Source organism: Monomorium pharaonis, unplaced genomic scaffold (assembly GCF_013373865.1).
Source record: "Monomorium pharaonis isolate MP-MQ-018 unplaced genomic scaffold, ASM1337386v2 scaffold_655, whole genome shotgun sequence".
Taxonomy (NCBI): domain Eukaryota; kingdom Metazoa; phylum Arthropoda; class Insecta; order Hymenoptera; family Formicidae; genus Monomorium; species Monomorium pharaonis.
In genome coordinates, this window is record NW_023415973.1 from 14,692 (window position 1) to 31,544 (window position 16,853).

Here is a 16,853-nt window from a genome sequence, read left to right on the forward strand (position 1 = left end):
TAATTACGGTATGTTATACAAAGGTATAAAAAAGGTTTTTGATAAAAAGTATTGAAATAAATTGTTAGTAAACAATTTGTTTAAACAATTTTTTAAAGAATTATTTTAGCATGTGTCAATAATTATCGTGATTTTTTTGTAGTTAAGAAGCTATCAATTTTTACTTAAAAACAGTTTGTAAAAAATGTTTAAACAATTTTTTAAATAATTTCTTAATATTAACATGCATCATGCGTTTCTTATGCAATTTTTCCCATAGAATTCGGTGCTATTATTTTAAATTCAAATAATAAAAATAATTCGTATATCTACCATTTTTTTCTTATTATTTGAACATTTTTAAAAAAGGAGAGGAAGGAGTAAAAGAAATTATAGTTTTTTTTTTAATAAAACATTTTTACTTAAATTGTGGCTAAGATTTGTTCCACGTTTTACCTAAATAAATCAGCTCTTTTCAGAGCCACTTAATAAATAACAATCGGCTCTTTTTAGGATTACAAAAACCTAAAATGTAGAACAAATCTTAGCCGCAATTTATGTAAAAACGTTTTACTTTTAAATAAAAAAATTTTAATTCCTCTTACTCCTTTCTCTCCTCTTTTAAAAACATTTTTAAATAATAAGAAAAAAATAAAGAATGGTAGATATACAAATTATTTTTATTACTTGAACTTAACATAATAGCACCGAATTCTATGGGAAAAATTGCATAAGGAACGCATGATGCATATCGATATTAAGAAATTATTTTAAAAATTGTTTAAAGATTTTTTTAAAAACTGTTTTTAAATAAAAATTGATAGCTCCTTCGCTACAAAAAAATTCACTCTAGTAATTGACACATGCTAAAATAATTCTTTAAAAATTGTTTAAACAAATTGTTTACTAACAATTTATTTTAATACTTTTTATCAAAAACCTTTTTTATACCTTTGTATAACATATCGTAATTAATTTTGCCTATCGTTGCTAAGCTTGTCAACTATGAGAATTAAGTAATTGAATCAAAAAAATATTTTAAATAATTAAATAAATACGAGTACACAAATAAATAATTAACAACTAAAAATAAAAAATAATAAGGAATTGAAATAATTTCTAACTGTGTTTATTTTTATTTATTTACTTATTAGTTTATTTAGTTATTTATTTCTCTATTTATTTATTAATTTAAATTTATTTATTTATTTAGTTATTCATTAATAAAAATAAAACTAAAGTTTTAAGTAAGGGAATGTGATAAGCGCGTAGAGAGCCCGTGGAGAACCCCGTTTTTGACAAATTTTAGCTGTACTGCTTTTTTTTCGACTAACAAGGGAACCTTGCAAACTCGAAAATTCTGATTTTAATAAAACTTGGCATAAATGTAGAGAGGGTAAATACATGAATTTAGAAATTTATCGTAGCTGCCCATAAACGGTTTAAAGGGGTGAAACCACCCTTCAAAGATTGAGACATTTTTCGTTTTCTCGATATATCTCGTAAACTAAACAAAATATTAAAAAATGTTTTATACAAAAGTTTTACAATAAAAGTATTTCTATCTAACTACAGTAATTAAATTTAAAAAAAAATTTTTTTAAACAATTGTTTAATTTTTGAAAAAAAATTTTTTTTCAAAATTTTATTAATGTGGTTAGATAGAGATATTGTTACCACAAAACTTTTGTATAAAACATTTTTTGATATCTCCAATACTTTTCGAGATATATCGGAAAAAGCAAAAATCTGCTCTACACTATGCACTGAAAAAAGCATGAGAGAATGCGATAGCACCGCGACGGAGAGCGTTAAAAAATATTTTAAAGAAATTTTTTATTAAGGTTTATTTATGATATTGAATATAATATAAGATACTAAAAATATAATAAAATAAAGTAATATAAAATAATAATATTTTGTATAATATAATAATATGTAATAATATAATATAATAATGTCGCACGTGAATGCATGCTGATGTGAGTGAGAAAGAGTAAATAATATTAATATAATATAGTAATATAATAATATAATATAATATAAAATATTTATATCCAGACTTCTTGGTCCGGATCCATTAGCGGTGACATGCCAAAGAGTCGACGCAGATCGACGACATCTGCCAATCCAAATCGGCTATATGATTTGTCAATTAAGTTATTATTTCGCTCTCTGTCGATCTTGCAAAAGTATCGCGTCCAAAATCTTTTCTTATATTGATAAATCCATGTATGTGGATGTTATAGAGATATATCCATGTCTAGATACAAAATTAACCCTTTGCGGCACACATTTTTCTATTAATCGGATTTTTATGAAAATTGGTGTAGAAAGGTTTTTAGGGTCGCTGATTACGAATCTGCCATCAGATTTCAACGATTCTTTTTTAAAATGACGGATTCAATATGGCAAGTCATGATTTTGAGTATTTTTTATCGGTTTTTTATGGAAATTGATATACAGAAATTTTTCAGAACGCTGATTACAAATCTGCCATCAGATTTCAACGATTATTTTTTGAAATGGCGAATTCAAATGGCGATTTACGATTTTGAGTATTTTTATAGATTTTTTATGGAAATTGATATATTGAATTTTTTAGGGTCGGAATGTTGAAAAATTTTGGACTTTCTTACTTTTTTTTTACAAGAACAGATGTACAGAACTAGCTTTTTTAAGTTGATTATGTGTAGATCATCAGATTTTTGAAATTTAAATATGGAAAATTTCAAATAATGGATGATAAAAAATGTTTTTTTGAGATTTTATATTTTTTCATTTTTTCGACAATGGTACATAGAACATAAAATTTTTTCATAAAAGAAACCGCACTTAGTTTACTTCAGAGACACGAACGTGGACGTGGCAGTCATTGTCTCTATTTTCTTTTTTTGGTATTTTTGTATTTTACAATTTTTTTTACTTTTTTATTTTTTTGCACAATTTACTTTTTTTATTACAGTTAGCACAGCAAATCAATTTTTATATGTAATTAGCATTTTGAAAAATCTTTGTACACCAATTTCCATAAAAAACCGATAAAAAATACTCAAAATCATAAATCGCCATATTGGATTTGCCATTAAAAAAAATCGTCGAAATCTGATGGTGGATTCGTAATCAGCGTTCTGAAAAATCTTTGTATACCAATTTTTATAAAAAATCGATAAAAAATACTCAAAATCGTAAATTACCATATTGGATCGCCATTTTGAAAAAGAATCGTCAAAATCTGATAGCGAATTCGTAATCAGCGACCCAAAAAATCTCTGTATACTAATTTTCACAGCTTTATGATTCTTCCTTCTTTCTGACATACATTTTTTGTAAAAAACACTTTTTTTCACTTTATTTATTTATATAACAAAATTAATTAATAATAAAGGAAAATTATACCTTACCAAATATTACTAAGACTCTTACTAAAGTAAAATTACAAGAAAAAGTAATAAAATACAGTATTTGGTGTCCGAAGAATTAAAGAAATGACTTCAAGATAGGTGGTCGATATATCGACCACCGTGCCGCAAAGGGTTAACATATTTTAGTGTGGCATTATACATTGAACAACAATACTTTGAATCAGGGTAATGAAAATGCAAATTAAAAAATAATGCATTACTTATTAATTTTTTAATATTTTTTTATTACATTTTTAGTATCTTATATTATATTCAATATCATAAATAAACCTTAATAAAAAATTTTTTAAAAATATTTTTTAACGCTCTCCGTCGCGGTGCTATCGCATTCTCTCATGCTTTTTTCAATGCATAGTGTAGAGCAGATTTTTGCTTTTTCCGATATATCTCGAAAAGTATTGGAGATATCAAAAAATGTTTTATGCAAAAGTTTTATGGTAACAATATCTCTATCTAACTACATTAATAAAATTTTGAAAAAAAATTTTTTTTTTAAATTAAAAAACAATTGTTTAAAAAAATTTTTTTTTTAATTTAATTACTGTAGTTAGATAGAAATATTTTTATTGTAAAACTTTTGTATAAAACATTTTTTAATATTTTGTTTAGTTTACGAGATATATCGAGAAAACGAAAAATGTCTCAATCTTTGAAGGGTGGTTTCACCCCTTTAAACCGTTTATGGGCAGCTACGATAAATTTCTAAATTCATGTATTTACCCCCCTACATTTATGCCAAGTTTCATTAAAATCAGAATTTTCGAGTTCGCGAGGTTTCCTTGTAAGTATATATGTATATATGTATATATATATATATATATATATATATATATATATATATATCAATCCCAATCCCTCTCTCTATATATATATATATATATATATATATATATATTTCCAATCCCTCTATATATATATATATATGTTAATTGTAGCTTTCGGGGACATTTACTAACACACTGTTTTTTTTGTATACAAACATTCTATACCACTCCCTGAGGTATACATTATGCATTTTTTTCATTTGTATATATTTGTATTAAATGTATATCGAAATGTTACTTTCAGGGACTATGTACATTTGTACATTTGCGAATGTATATTGTTTATTTTAGGGACATCTGCAAATATGTTCCAAGACACAACGCAGTGTCCAAAAATATATTTTAAAGACGTGCATTGTCCAAAAAACATCTTTAAAATATATTTTTTATGTCTTTAATTTTTTGCGGAATAGTAGTTATACTCAATATATATATCGATTACCTATCTTGAAGTCGTTTTTTTAATTTTTCGAACACCAAATAGTGCATTTTATTATTTTTTCTTGTAATTTTATTTCAGTAAGAGTTAGCAGTATTTAGTAGGGTGTAATTTTCCTTTATTATTAGTTAATTTTGTTATATAAATAAATATAAGTGTAAAAGAGTGTTTTTTGCAAAAAAATATTTTTTACATATGTATATATATTTTTTTTACATATGTATTTCATAATAAAGGAAGAATCATGAAGCTGCGAAAGTCAGTTGGGGTTTTTGGGGTCACTGATTACGAATTCGCTATCAGATTTTGACGATATCTGTTCGTAACAATCATTTTACATTAAAAGAGATGAGAATGTATTGATTATTTCAAAATTCTGCACAAGACATATAGGCTGCGTTCCGATATTCGGGGTACCATCACATAGGCCGGTATTCGTAGTCGAATCTTATTTCAAGATCGTCTCAAGCAATGTCTTAAGATGCTAATACGACTCTGTGTCGACCAATCACATCGTCGTAGAGCACGCTACAGCCATCTTTAACATGCCCTACAACGATGTGATTGATCAACAAAAGTTACGCATTACGCAAGTTACGCCTCATGTAACGGCGCCCTCAGTGTCAGTACTGAAAATCTATAGTTTATGTCAAATACACTGTAGATTTTCAGTATTGACAGTAAGGCTGGTATTTATAATCGGATCTTATATTTAAGATCATCTTAAGTGCTGTTTTAAGATGCTATCAGCCAATCACAGAGCCGTATTAGCATCTTAAGACATTGCTTGAGACGATCTTGAAATAAAGCCTTCGGCACACGATACAATTTTTCATGCTAGATCGCATACAAGGAGTCTTAATACGTGTCCTGATTGGCCTAGATGATTATGCCACCAATCGTAAGCCAATGAGGATACGTAGTAAGACGCCTCGTATGCGATCTAGCATGAAAAATCGTATCGTGGCCGCTGGCTTGAGACTCGACTATGAATACCGGTCTAAATATCGTAACATAGCCATTACATGTGTAGGCATGGCAGATTTCTTAACCTTACAAAATTCAACTTTTAAGGTTAATATTACGTTTACCGTACGGTTTTTAATGCACAAAAAATCGATTGTATATCACAACTCGATAGAGTTTTCAACATATAGTAAATAAAGTTTAATTATCGCTTGAAGAAGAAACTTTTTCATAATGTCAAATTCAGTAACAATGTCAGAATAACATATTGTGTTTCACTAAACTCCGTTCAGATGTACTATTTTCTGTCAAGTATATGTTGCTAACGCCAAAATTATAAGAGACACATATTGCATGAGTAATTGGCATTAGGATAAAAGCTTCCCTAGACACTTGATAATTTCTATATCCAAGAATCCAAGGGATCAATCGTGTATCATATAATTTGGGTGAAAATTGCAAAAATAAATGCATTTACCAGAGGTTGACTAATTAATATATTTTGAATATAAATTTGTTCTTTTTTTTTCATTTTTACATGTTGTGTGATATAAGATTGATCTCTTATGCATAAAAAAATTGTACGATAAATATAACATTAATCTTAAAAGTCAAATTTTGTAAAGTTAAAAACCTGTCATTTTTATCACACATGCAGTGTCTTGTGCGAGCAAAATATTGTAATAACTAATACATTATCTCTCATAATGAAAAATTGTTATGAACAGATTGTCTATATTAATACTTGAGAATATTACAGACTGTTGTTAGAAAAATTTTTTATCTTACAAGAATGGGTCTCTTCTGTTCTAACAGATGCATTATTTTTATAGTATATTTTATAGTATAGACTTATCACTTTATTGTGTAAGAAATAAGCTGTTAGAAGGAATAATTTTTCATTAAACAAAATTACGTGTTGATGGTGCTATTTGACATGTGACATATTGTACGTGATGTAGATTTCCTTTGCAGGACTTTTAAAGTTTTATTGTTTTCTGAAGTTCTAGAGTAAAAAGCGATTTTTACTCTAACGTTCTTTCATAATGCAAAATATATTTGTAATATTAATGTTTATAATTATAAGTTATCTTTTGCCTAAAAAAGATAGATATGTAAAAGTGAAAATTTTTTAATAAGCAATGGGCAATAGTTTGATACGAATTAAAAAAGTGAACAAATGAATTCTACTTAAACATATTAATTGCTCAATATCTAGTGAACATATTCACTTTTGATGTTTTCACCCAGATATGTGATATAACATAAGCAACACTTGTTACACTTCATAGAAAATAGTACATCTAAACAGATGTGTTACACAGAGTGTTTTTATGACACTTACAGAATTTGACATTATGTGTTTGTTCTTAAACAAATAAAATTTTATTATTCTTTGCTTGTTAAAAAAACAATTTTCACTTTGGTATCGGAGCTCCTAGCCCTGGGTATCGATCATGTAATTTTTCCCCTAGAACGGAAACGTGTGAAAAGTGAAGTTTCAAGTTATTGTCTCTTTTTATTTAACACTAATAGAAAGAGATAGTTACATGAAACTTTTCACTTTTTACATTTCCGCCTTAAGGAAAAAGTTACATGATTGCTGCCCAGATGATGCAAACTGCAATGTTTGCGTCGGCGCAACGCTGTACCAGGGCGCGGCAAGCATCCGGAAGCCTTTTCTACTAGAAGCAACGACAACAGCCGTGAAAACTTTAAGACTAAAATTTTCACTTTTACAAGTGCTTTTTTCAAGCAGAAGAATACTTATAACTTATAAACGTTACTATTACAAATATATTTTGCATTATAAAAGAATGTTAGAATAAAGATTACTTTTTACTGTGCAAAAGACAATAAGACATTAAGTTCTACAAAGTTAGAAAATCTACAGTCGCACGTACAATATGTCACATTCCAAATTTTAGCACAATTAACATTTTGTTAAATTATTTAGTAAAAAATATTTTTTTTAACAGGTTTACTTTTTATTAATGTTTCCTTAACATAAAAATTGTAGAAATTTTTTTATTAAAATGAGTCTCTTACATAACGGTTGGATTAATTATTGCAACATACATGTATTTTATCAATAAACGGTGATGTTCATCAGATATTATAACAATTAGTGCATCCATTAGTACAGAAGAGATCGGTTTTAATAACATGAATTATTTTCCAAGTCACGAAGTCTGTGATACTATTAAATATTAATATAGGCAATTATCTGTTCGTAATAATCATTTTATGTTAAAAGGGATGATAATGCATTGAATATTGTAAAATTCTGCTCAAGACATTCTGCAAGTGTAATAGACATGACAAATTTTTTAACCTTACAAAGTTCAATTTTTGAGGATAATATATATATCGCATGACAATTTTTAATGCATAAGAGATCGATTGTATATCACACAACTTGCTAAAATTTTGAACATGTAGGAATAGAACTTTAATTGTCGCTTTGAGAAGAAGCATTTTTATTAAATTTTGTAATAGTGTCATAAGGCGATTTTTGGCGATCGTTTGGTACATGTATCAAACTGTACCAGAACCAATGAGCGCATTCAGCAGACTCAACAGTTGAGCAACATTACTAGATTTTCCGTTGAATACTGCCGTTGATTTGTTGGTTTTATAAGTCAGAACCAATCATGTTCGATTGCTACCTAGCTGCTGAGTCTGCTGAATGCGCCCAATAAGATAAAAGTTTACTTATATCTCATTGGGCGCATTCAGCAGACACAACAGTTGAGCAACATTACTAGATTTTCCATTGAATACTGCCGTTGATTTGTTGGTTCTATAAGTCAGACCCAATCATGTTCGATTGCTATCTAGCTGCTGAATCTGCTGAATGCGCCCATTGGTTCTGGTATAGTTTGGTACGCTTTGGTACATGTACCAAACGATCGCCAAAAATCGCCTATAATGACACATTCTGTGTCACTAAGGCCCATTTCTACCAACGTAGATTAACTTTAATCTCGGTTTAATTTACTTGTTATCTCATTCTAGTTCCAAAAATTAGAAAGAGATAAACAGTAAGGCCCGGTTCCACAACTTAATTTAACCGGAGTTTAACTAGCCGTGTCCAATAGGAGACTTTGTTTTATATAAAACAAATTCATCTATTGGGCACGGCTAGTTAAAATCCGGTTAAATTAAGTTGTGGAACCGGGCCTTAGTTAATCCGAGATTAAAGTTAATCTACGTTGGTAGAAATAGGCCTAAGGATCACTTTCACCAAGCTCTGGTTAACTTAACCAGTCCAGTAACTTTGCAGGATTCCAACTGAAACTGATGTCAGAGACAGTAATGTTACTGATGTCTGTTATTGTTTCAGTTGGAATCCTGCAAAGTTACTACATTGATTAAGGCCATTTCTACCAACATAGATTAACTTTAATTTTCTGATTAACTTAGGGTCTGTTCGCGTCACATGCCCCGACATGCTCCTACCCTAAGAGCAAAAAGTCGACTTTATGTTGACTTAAAGTCGACTACCACGTAATTATGACTTGAAGTCGACTTTTTTAAGGACGAAAGTCGACTTGAAGTCGGCGAATGTTCCAAGAAACGCCGACTAAAAGTCGGCTTCCCGTCGTGACAAAAAGTTGACTTTCCGTCAACTTTGAATGTCAGATTTCAGTCAACTTTCTACGCAGGGCTGCTATTCCGTAACCACTTATACCGACAACTATCGATGTCGTTAAGTTTCTTTGCACACGTATTTTTTGATATACGAAAAAATATGCGCAACGATACTTAACGACATCGATAGTTGTTGATAAGTGATGGTTACGAAATAGCAACCCAGGTCGAAAACACGGGAATGGATGGAAGTATATTTTTAAGGTTGTGAGTAGATGCAACTAGTATAGCGCGAGCCTTTTTACAATTATAATCAATAAATACTTTTATTACATAATATTATTCGGAACAGAGCGACTACATCCTTTCTCGTCGACTCCCAGGCACGAAGTCTTGTTTTACATCTACTGAATGATGCACGATATTACAGCGACGCAATAACACTGATAGCATAAATTAAGGGACGATATATGCGCTCGCCAAACGCAACTCTAGTCGACTTTCTGTCAATTTCTAGAAGTCGACATTTAGTCGACTTTCTTTCAACTTCTAGAAGTCGACTATTTAGAAGTAGACATTTAGTCGACTTTCTGCCAACTTCTAGAAGTCGACTGTTTAAAAATCGACATTTAATTAGTAGACTTTCTGTCAACTGTGCTCTTAGGGTATTCACCCCAACGCACTTCAATACGTTGATTCCGATAACGCCAGCCTATTAGAGTGCGTTGAAGTAAGTAGGAGCACGTCGGGGCATGGTGACGCGAACAAACCATTATTCTTTATCTCTTTCAAATTTTTGCAACTAGAATGAGATAACAAGTAAGTTAAACTGAGATTAAAGTTAATCTACGTTGGTAGAAACGGCAGTATGTTAACCAGAGCTTGGTGAAAGTGGCCCTAAACTCTGTTTAGAGGCTTGTTCTTTTTCGCTGCACTGGTGCAATAAGGCCAGTATTCAAGTCAAATCTTATTTTAAGATCGTCTCAAGCAATGTCTTAAGATGCTAATACGGCTCTGTGATTGGCTAATGGCATCTTAAGAGAGTACTTAAGATGATCTTAAATATAAGACCCGACTATGAATACCGGCCTTTGACTTGTTCTTTTTCGCTACACTGCTGCACTAGTGCAATTAGATGCACCCAGTAATTCTTTATTGTGATTGGTTTTCACAATTAGTTCTATTAAATAACTAAAACTAAGAACCAATTGAATTAAAAAATCACTGCGCGGCAAGCTGCAGATTAATTATGGCAAAAGTTACTTGGGCCCGTTTCTACCAACGTAGATTAACTTTAACTTTAATCTCGGTTTAAGTTACTTGTTATCTCATTCTAGTTCCAAAAATTAGAAAGAGATAAAGAGTGAGTTAATCCGAGATTAAAGTTAATCTACATTGATAGAAATAAACCTTACTAAGCGAAATTCAGAGAAGTGGATTGTTTATTGCTTTTGCGCATTTTACGGTAAAAATATCCATTATGATAACATTTTACATTAGGATTTATGAGAGTCCAAGATATGCACAGTGTAAAACGGTCACCACCAATCAAATTCTGTAAATTCATCCTAACTCTAACTAATTCAGTAACCTGATTGATGGTGTCCGTGCGCATCTGACACGCTCCCGAATTTTAATTATTTTATTTACAAAAAGATTGTAAAAATAAATTTTTTAAGACTAATGTTTCAATTGCTCCTTAACGTATTTCTATAGAAAAAACACGTCATGAAATTACTTTACAAAATTACGTAACAAATCACGTAATTAATGACGTAATTAATCACGCGCGCGCGCGTAATTAATTAAAACCCGTAACAATATATTTTAAATTTTACCCGATTTTTAAATATCATATGATTTGAAAAATTACACGATTTTGAAGAAAATTATGTAATTTTGAAGTTCGTTGATTGAAAAATTATTATTTGGAAAAGTCACCTAATTTTTGGGGAAGGTATGATTTTGTCCATAAAAAATTGTAAGTAAATTCTTTATTATTTTTTTATGGACAAAATCATAATTCCCAAAACATTATGTGACTTTTCGAAATAACATATTTTTAATTTTGAATAACATACTTCTTCAAAATTATATAATTTTTCATGTAACTTTTCAAATCACATGATTTTTAAAACTCAGGTAACAATTTGAAACATTTTGTTATGTGTTTGGTCGTCATTAACTACGTGATTTGTTATTTCGTTGTGATTTCGTAACGTAATTTTTTTCAGTATTACGTGTGTTCATTAAATGATTTATGCTAAAAAGGGTAATAATTGCATATTAAGAAATCTACAGTTAAGGACATGCATAATGGTTGTTAACGTATGTTTTTATAATACTAATGCTATTGTTGCTGTAAGGATTAACAGTAATTTTGACTTTTACTCTATTGCTGTGCCATGAGAAACACATGTCCCTCACATATGTTAACGTAATTTTTTAAACCATTGTACCTTTTTGTTATATCTTTATGGTATCACTTTTCTTCTCGTAGATGCACTGATGGATTAATCATTATTTGTAAAAACTCCTATAAGAGTACATCTCTGTCTTATCAATGCAGCTTAAGCAAAAAATAAATTAATACAAATATCAACATCATGTCGTCAAAATTAATTTTTACAATATAGTAAACAACTGATGTTGTTTGGCCAACATTTGATTCTGAAATAATGAAATAATATAGATTTTATAACTTATTTTTATAATGAAAAATGTGGCAGTACACATTTATACCTTTATGTAAAAGTTGTTTTAATATTATTTTAGAAATAATTTATTGAAAAGTATTACATTTAGCCTTTAATGTCTTTAAGACTTTGTGAGAAAAAATACGGATAGATTTAAAATATTTGTTATAAATATTTGTAGGAAATATGGAACATCTTTCTAAAACGGAAACAAATTTTTAATCGTAATATTCCTAGAATAAAATTACAATCTATAAATCTTTGCAAATATAAAACACTTAGACGATGAATGTTTTAAATAACTAAATCTGAGGTTTAGAGTTAAAAAAATAAAACTAATTAGTAGGCGCTCGCAAATTAAAAAAAAAACTGAAGACTACATCTGAAGAATACAATCACTCTGGTAAGAAAATTTAAATTTAATATAAAGAAGCTATTTCGTCAGTGTACGTAAGTTTACTTTTAATTAAATTAATTGCTTATGAATGTTATAATCATATAATGCCATTATTATTATTACATAAGTGAACTAAATGAAGAAATAAATACTATTTAACAGCGATATTATATTTAATAGTGATATTATGAAGAAATAAATACTTAATAAGTAATAAATAAATAATAAATAAGTTTTCAACATATAGTAATAGTTTAATTATCTCTTTTTAAGAAGAAACATTTTTTATGTCAAGTTCTGTAATAGTGTCATAATAACACATTATGTGTTATCAAATTCCGTTCAGATGTGACACTATTTTCTGTTAAGTGTCATATATTGTTAACGCTAAAATTCTAAAAGGGACACATAGGGTGCGTTCAGAGAGACGCTATTAGCGCTACCAGTATCAGTCTATCTTTATTACTCATTAAAGGTAGAACAAGGATAAATTAATGCTGATAGCGCTAATAGCGTCTCCCTGAACGCACTCATATTGGATGAGTAATTGGTATTAGGATAGAAACGGGTTAGGTTAGGTTAGGTTCCTAGAAATGTGATAAAATGACAGATTTTTTAACCTTACAAAATATGACTTTTAGGATTAATATTATATTTATCGTTCAATTTTTTATGGATAAAGAGATCAATTTTATATCACACAACTTGATGAAAATTTAAAAAGTGAACAAACATTATTTAAAACATATTGATCAACATCTAATGAACATATCGACTTTTGTAATTTTAATTTCAAATTATGTGATACGCTAATTGATCGCTTGGCTACAGAAGTTATCAAGTTTTTAGGAATCCTCTATTTAATACCAATTACTTATTCAATGTGTCTCACGTAGAATTTTAGCGTAACCTATGTTACACTTAATGGAAAATGATACATCTAAATGGAGTTTAATGTTACATAATGTGCTTTTACGATACTGTTACAGAAATTGATATTATAAATATTTCTTCTAAACAACAATTATAACTTCATTGCTATAAGTTTTAAAACTTTATTACTTTACTCATTAAAAAATGGTTTTTATTTTTACATGTTTCTTTTTTTAGGCAAAAGAATACTTATAATCATAAACATTAATATTAAAAATATATTTTGCATTATAAAGATCATTATTAGAGTAGAAATCGTTTTTTTTTTTAAGTGCAAAAGACAAAAACTTTAAAATCCTGCAAAGTTAAAATATCTGCACCAATCACACGCACAATATATTACAAAATTTTAGCGCTATTAATGTAGTTATCTTATTTAATAAAAAATAATTTTTTTGGCAGTTTTTTCTTTATATTTCCTTAACATAATTAGAAATTTTGAAATCTTTATTTCAAAATTATAAACAGTCTCGTTATAAACAGTCTCTTTTATCGCTTATAAAATAAATATAATTATAAGTTTCCAAATTACATCACAATGTAGCATATTTTTCATAAAAACAAAAATATTTGACATATCGTTAATAACTGCCTGTTTTTAAAGTTATAAGAATTATGTATGAAAAACTGTAAGAATAACCGTACCATTTACAATCATAAATGTAGAGATGCGTCCCATTTCATACATTATACACGTGATGCATCATGCATCATACGCACGTGTGAAATACATCCTAATCTCTGAATTAAATCACGAGATATCTTTTATAAAAACATTTTTATCGTTAATAACATTAGTTTGTTTTTAAATATTATACGAAATAAGTACTTGAAAAATATATATTTTTTTTTAAATTATAATCATTACAAAAGAAAATAAAAGCCTGTATAAATTACATCACAATATAAAAGATATCTTTGTGAAGACAAAATTATTTGACATATTAATGACATGCTTTAAAAGTTATATTAGGTACTTATAAACCAAAAATCGCAAGACTAATTTGCGATAAAAATAAACATTAAATTTGCATTAAATTGCGTTGTAACAGGTACTATTTATAAAAATAATAAAAGTATACGGATAATTATTAATCTCATTAGATAAACATCTCAACTAAACTTATTTATTTTGCATTCGAGATTTTCGTTGATTATGCAGCCATGTTTTTATTTGCGGTGCTGTACGACTTTTTAAACATGGAGAGTTTTCTATAACCTTGTTAATCTCTTGCAAAGAAGGCAATTTCGTAGAGTCAATATATGTTCCAAATGCAGATGTAACAGCATTTTTTTCCTCTTCATTCCAACGAATTCGTTTTGTAGGACCATAGGGAGATGCTACAAAATAAAATTGAAAAATAATTAAACCTTTTTACAGTTATTTTATCACCGCTTTAATGTTGTATTTAGAAAAAGACATAACGGCAGCTATAAAAGGGATAATTACAAAGGGATAATTAAGTTTTTTGTGAAATTAATATACATGAATGTTGGTGTTTATTTGTAACTTTTGACCAGATTTCACGATTCGCTCATTATCTCCCTCTTATTATTCATTTGTATGGCGTTTTTGACCCGTACTTGGGTTTCTTTTCCTCTAGAACTGGCCAATCATAGTTATTCCCTTCTTCAGAAGAATGGCTTGCGATTGGCCTATATGACGTCATTATCGCTCCCGGAGCGATTAAACCGGACCGGTCGAAAACGCTATTAGTAAGAGACAGCGCCAGACATACGTCTACGGAGCGATATATTTAATTTCAGGAAACGTGTGTATCATAAATGTAAGGATATGAACAATATTCCTCAACATCACAAAAAAAAACCTTATTAAAAAATTTCACATAATTAACCTATTTTTAATATATTGTTTTATTAAAAATTGAAAATGTTTTTTCTATTTTTTAACTTAATGACATGCAATATTTTCTGGTATAATTAAAAAATTCTTATATTAAAGTAAAAAAAAAGTATAATAAAGAGTAGTAATTACCAAAACTATAAGGATTACTATTAGTATCAATATAATTTAAAACAGTTGCTCAGCATTAAGTGCCTGCAATGTAAGCAACATTTAGCCTGATTTTGGGCATGCATACTATTCTTGTTTCGAAATTCTATGATTTATCAAACTGCCGACAGTGGCTCATAAATATCGTAATATTAAAATACGCTGGAAATCATACTTTTGCTAAACGTTTATCAAAAACAACTCATTTATAACAGAAGGTTTTACTTTTAAGTAGGAAATAAGTTTCTTTTTATTAATGTGTGATTAGAACGGTTTGACGAAGATTAGGATTCTCAGTAGATTTTTTGATATGGATTGGAACACTATCGACATACAGTAATAACACGGTTCGGTGACACGACCGTCTAGTGTTAGTAAATCGGGAGAGATAGACCATCATCTATTAAAAATCGAATGGTATCTAATGCTGAAACTGGTTTAGAAGAAGACTTGAGAATGAGAATGTAAATGCTGTATATTATAGAATATAAGAACAAATAATAGTTTGTTAAAGTATTTTAAATATACTTTTTGTACTAATGTTTAGAGAGTGTAGCAGACATTCACAAGTGAGAACCGTATAAAATAAAACGCCGTTCGAAGGTGAGTATGTAACAAAAATTATTTTTAAAAATCTAAAGATTTAAATAAAAGTTTAAAAATTTTAATTAATTTTATGATAATCAGTATAGCACTAGTATGAAAAAGCTATAATGAAACTATAAATGTATAATTGTAATACTAAGAAAACAGTATGAATTATATTAGTAATTAGGTAAATTGCAACTACTGTTTGCGAGGTAATTAAACTATTATAATTATATATTATTATTTCATACACTCACAGAAAAATAGTTTATTGCAACTATGAAAGTGACAAGACTAGACAAGGTTTTAAGTATAAAGACATCTGTCCGTATATGGCATTATTTTTTTTTAGTTATTTAATTGTCAATTGATACTATTTTTTCAATTATGACAACTAACGTTGATTGACATGAGTTTCGACTAGATGTCTACGGTTCATTCTACTATAGTGTACATCAGTGCTAATATTCACTTGTAAGTTTTTAGTCAGATTTTCACAGTTCACGGTCTACTTCCTGCTCTAAGCTCGTTTTAGTAGCAACGATCGCCGGACGCGATGATATTAACGAGAGCGATATTGAATCTTGGGAAGTGTGAGCATCCAAAAATGTAATGATGGTGAATAAAATACAGTCGATTAGGATAAAAAGAACTCTATTAACAATCATATATTAAAATTTAATATTAAATAATATATAAATATAATGAATAAATATGATATATTAAAATTTAACAATAGTATAATTAATGGTACAATTATGTAGTAGAGTTTGTTTTTTTTGTCATCAACCTACATTATTTCAAACTTAAAAACTATAAAAGAGCCTATAATGAAAAGCCACAAACTGTCTGTTAGACAGGAGATATTTTTTAACATAAACAGGGCGTTTGTTCAATGTAAAACAAGGATAGAAATGATACCCGAAGAGTTTAAATCGTAAATAATGACGTTATGCCATGTAACCAATCAGAAGCGCAGAATCATTTGCGGCTCTTTT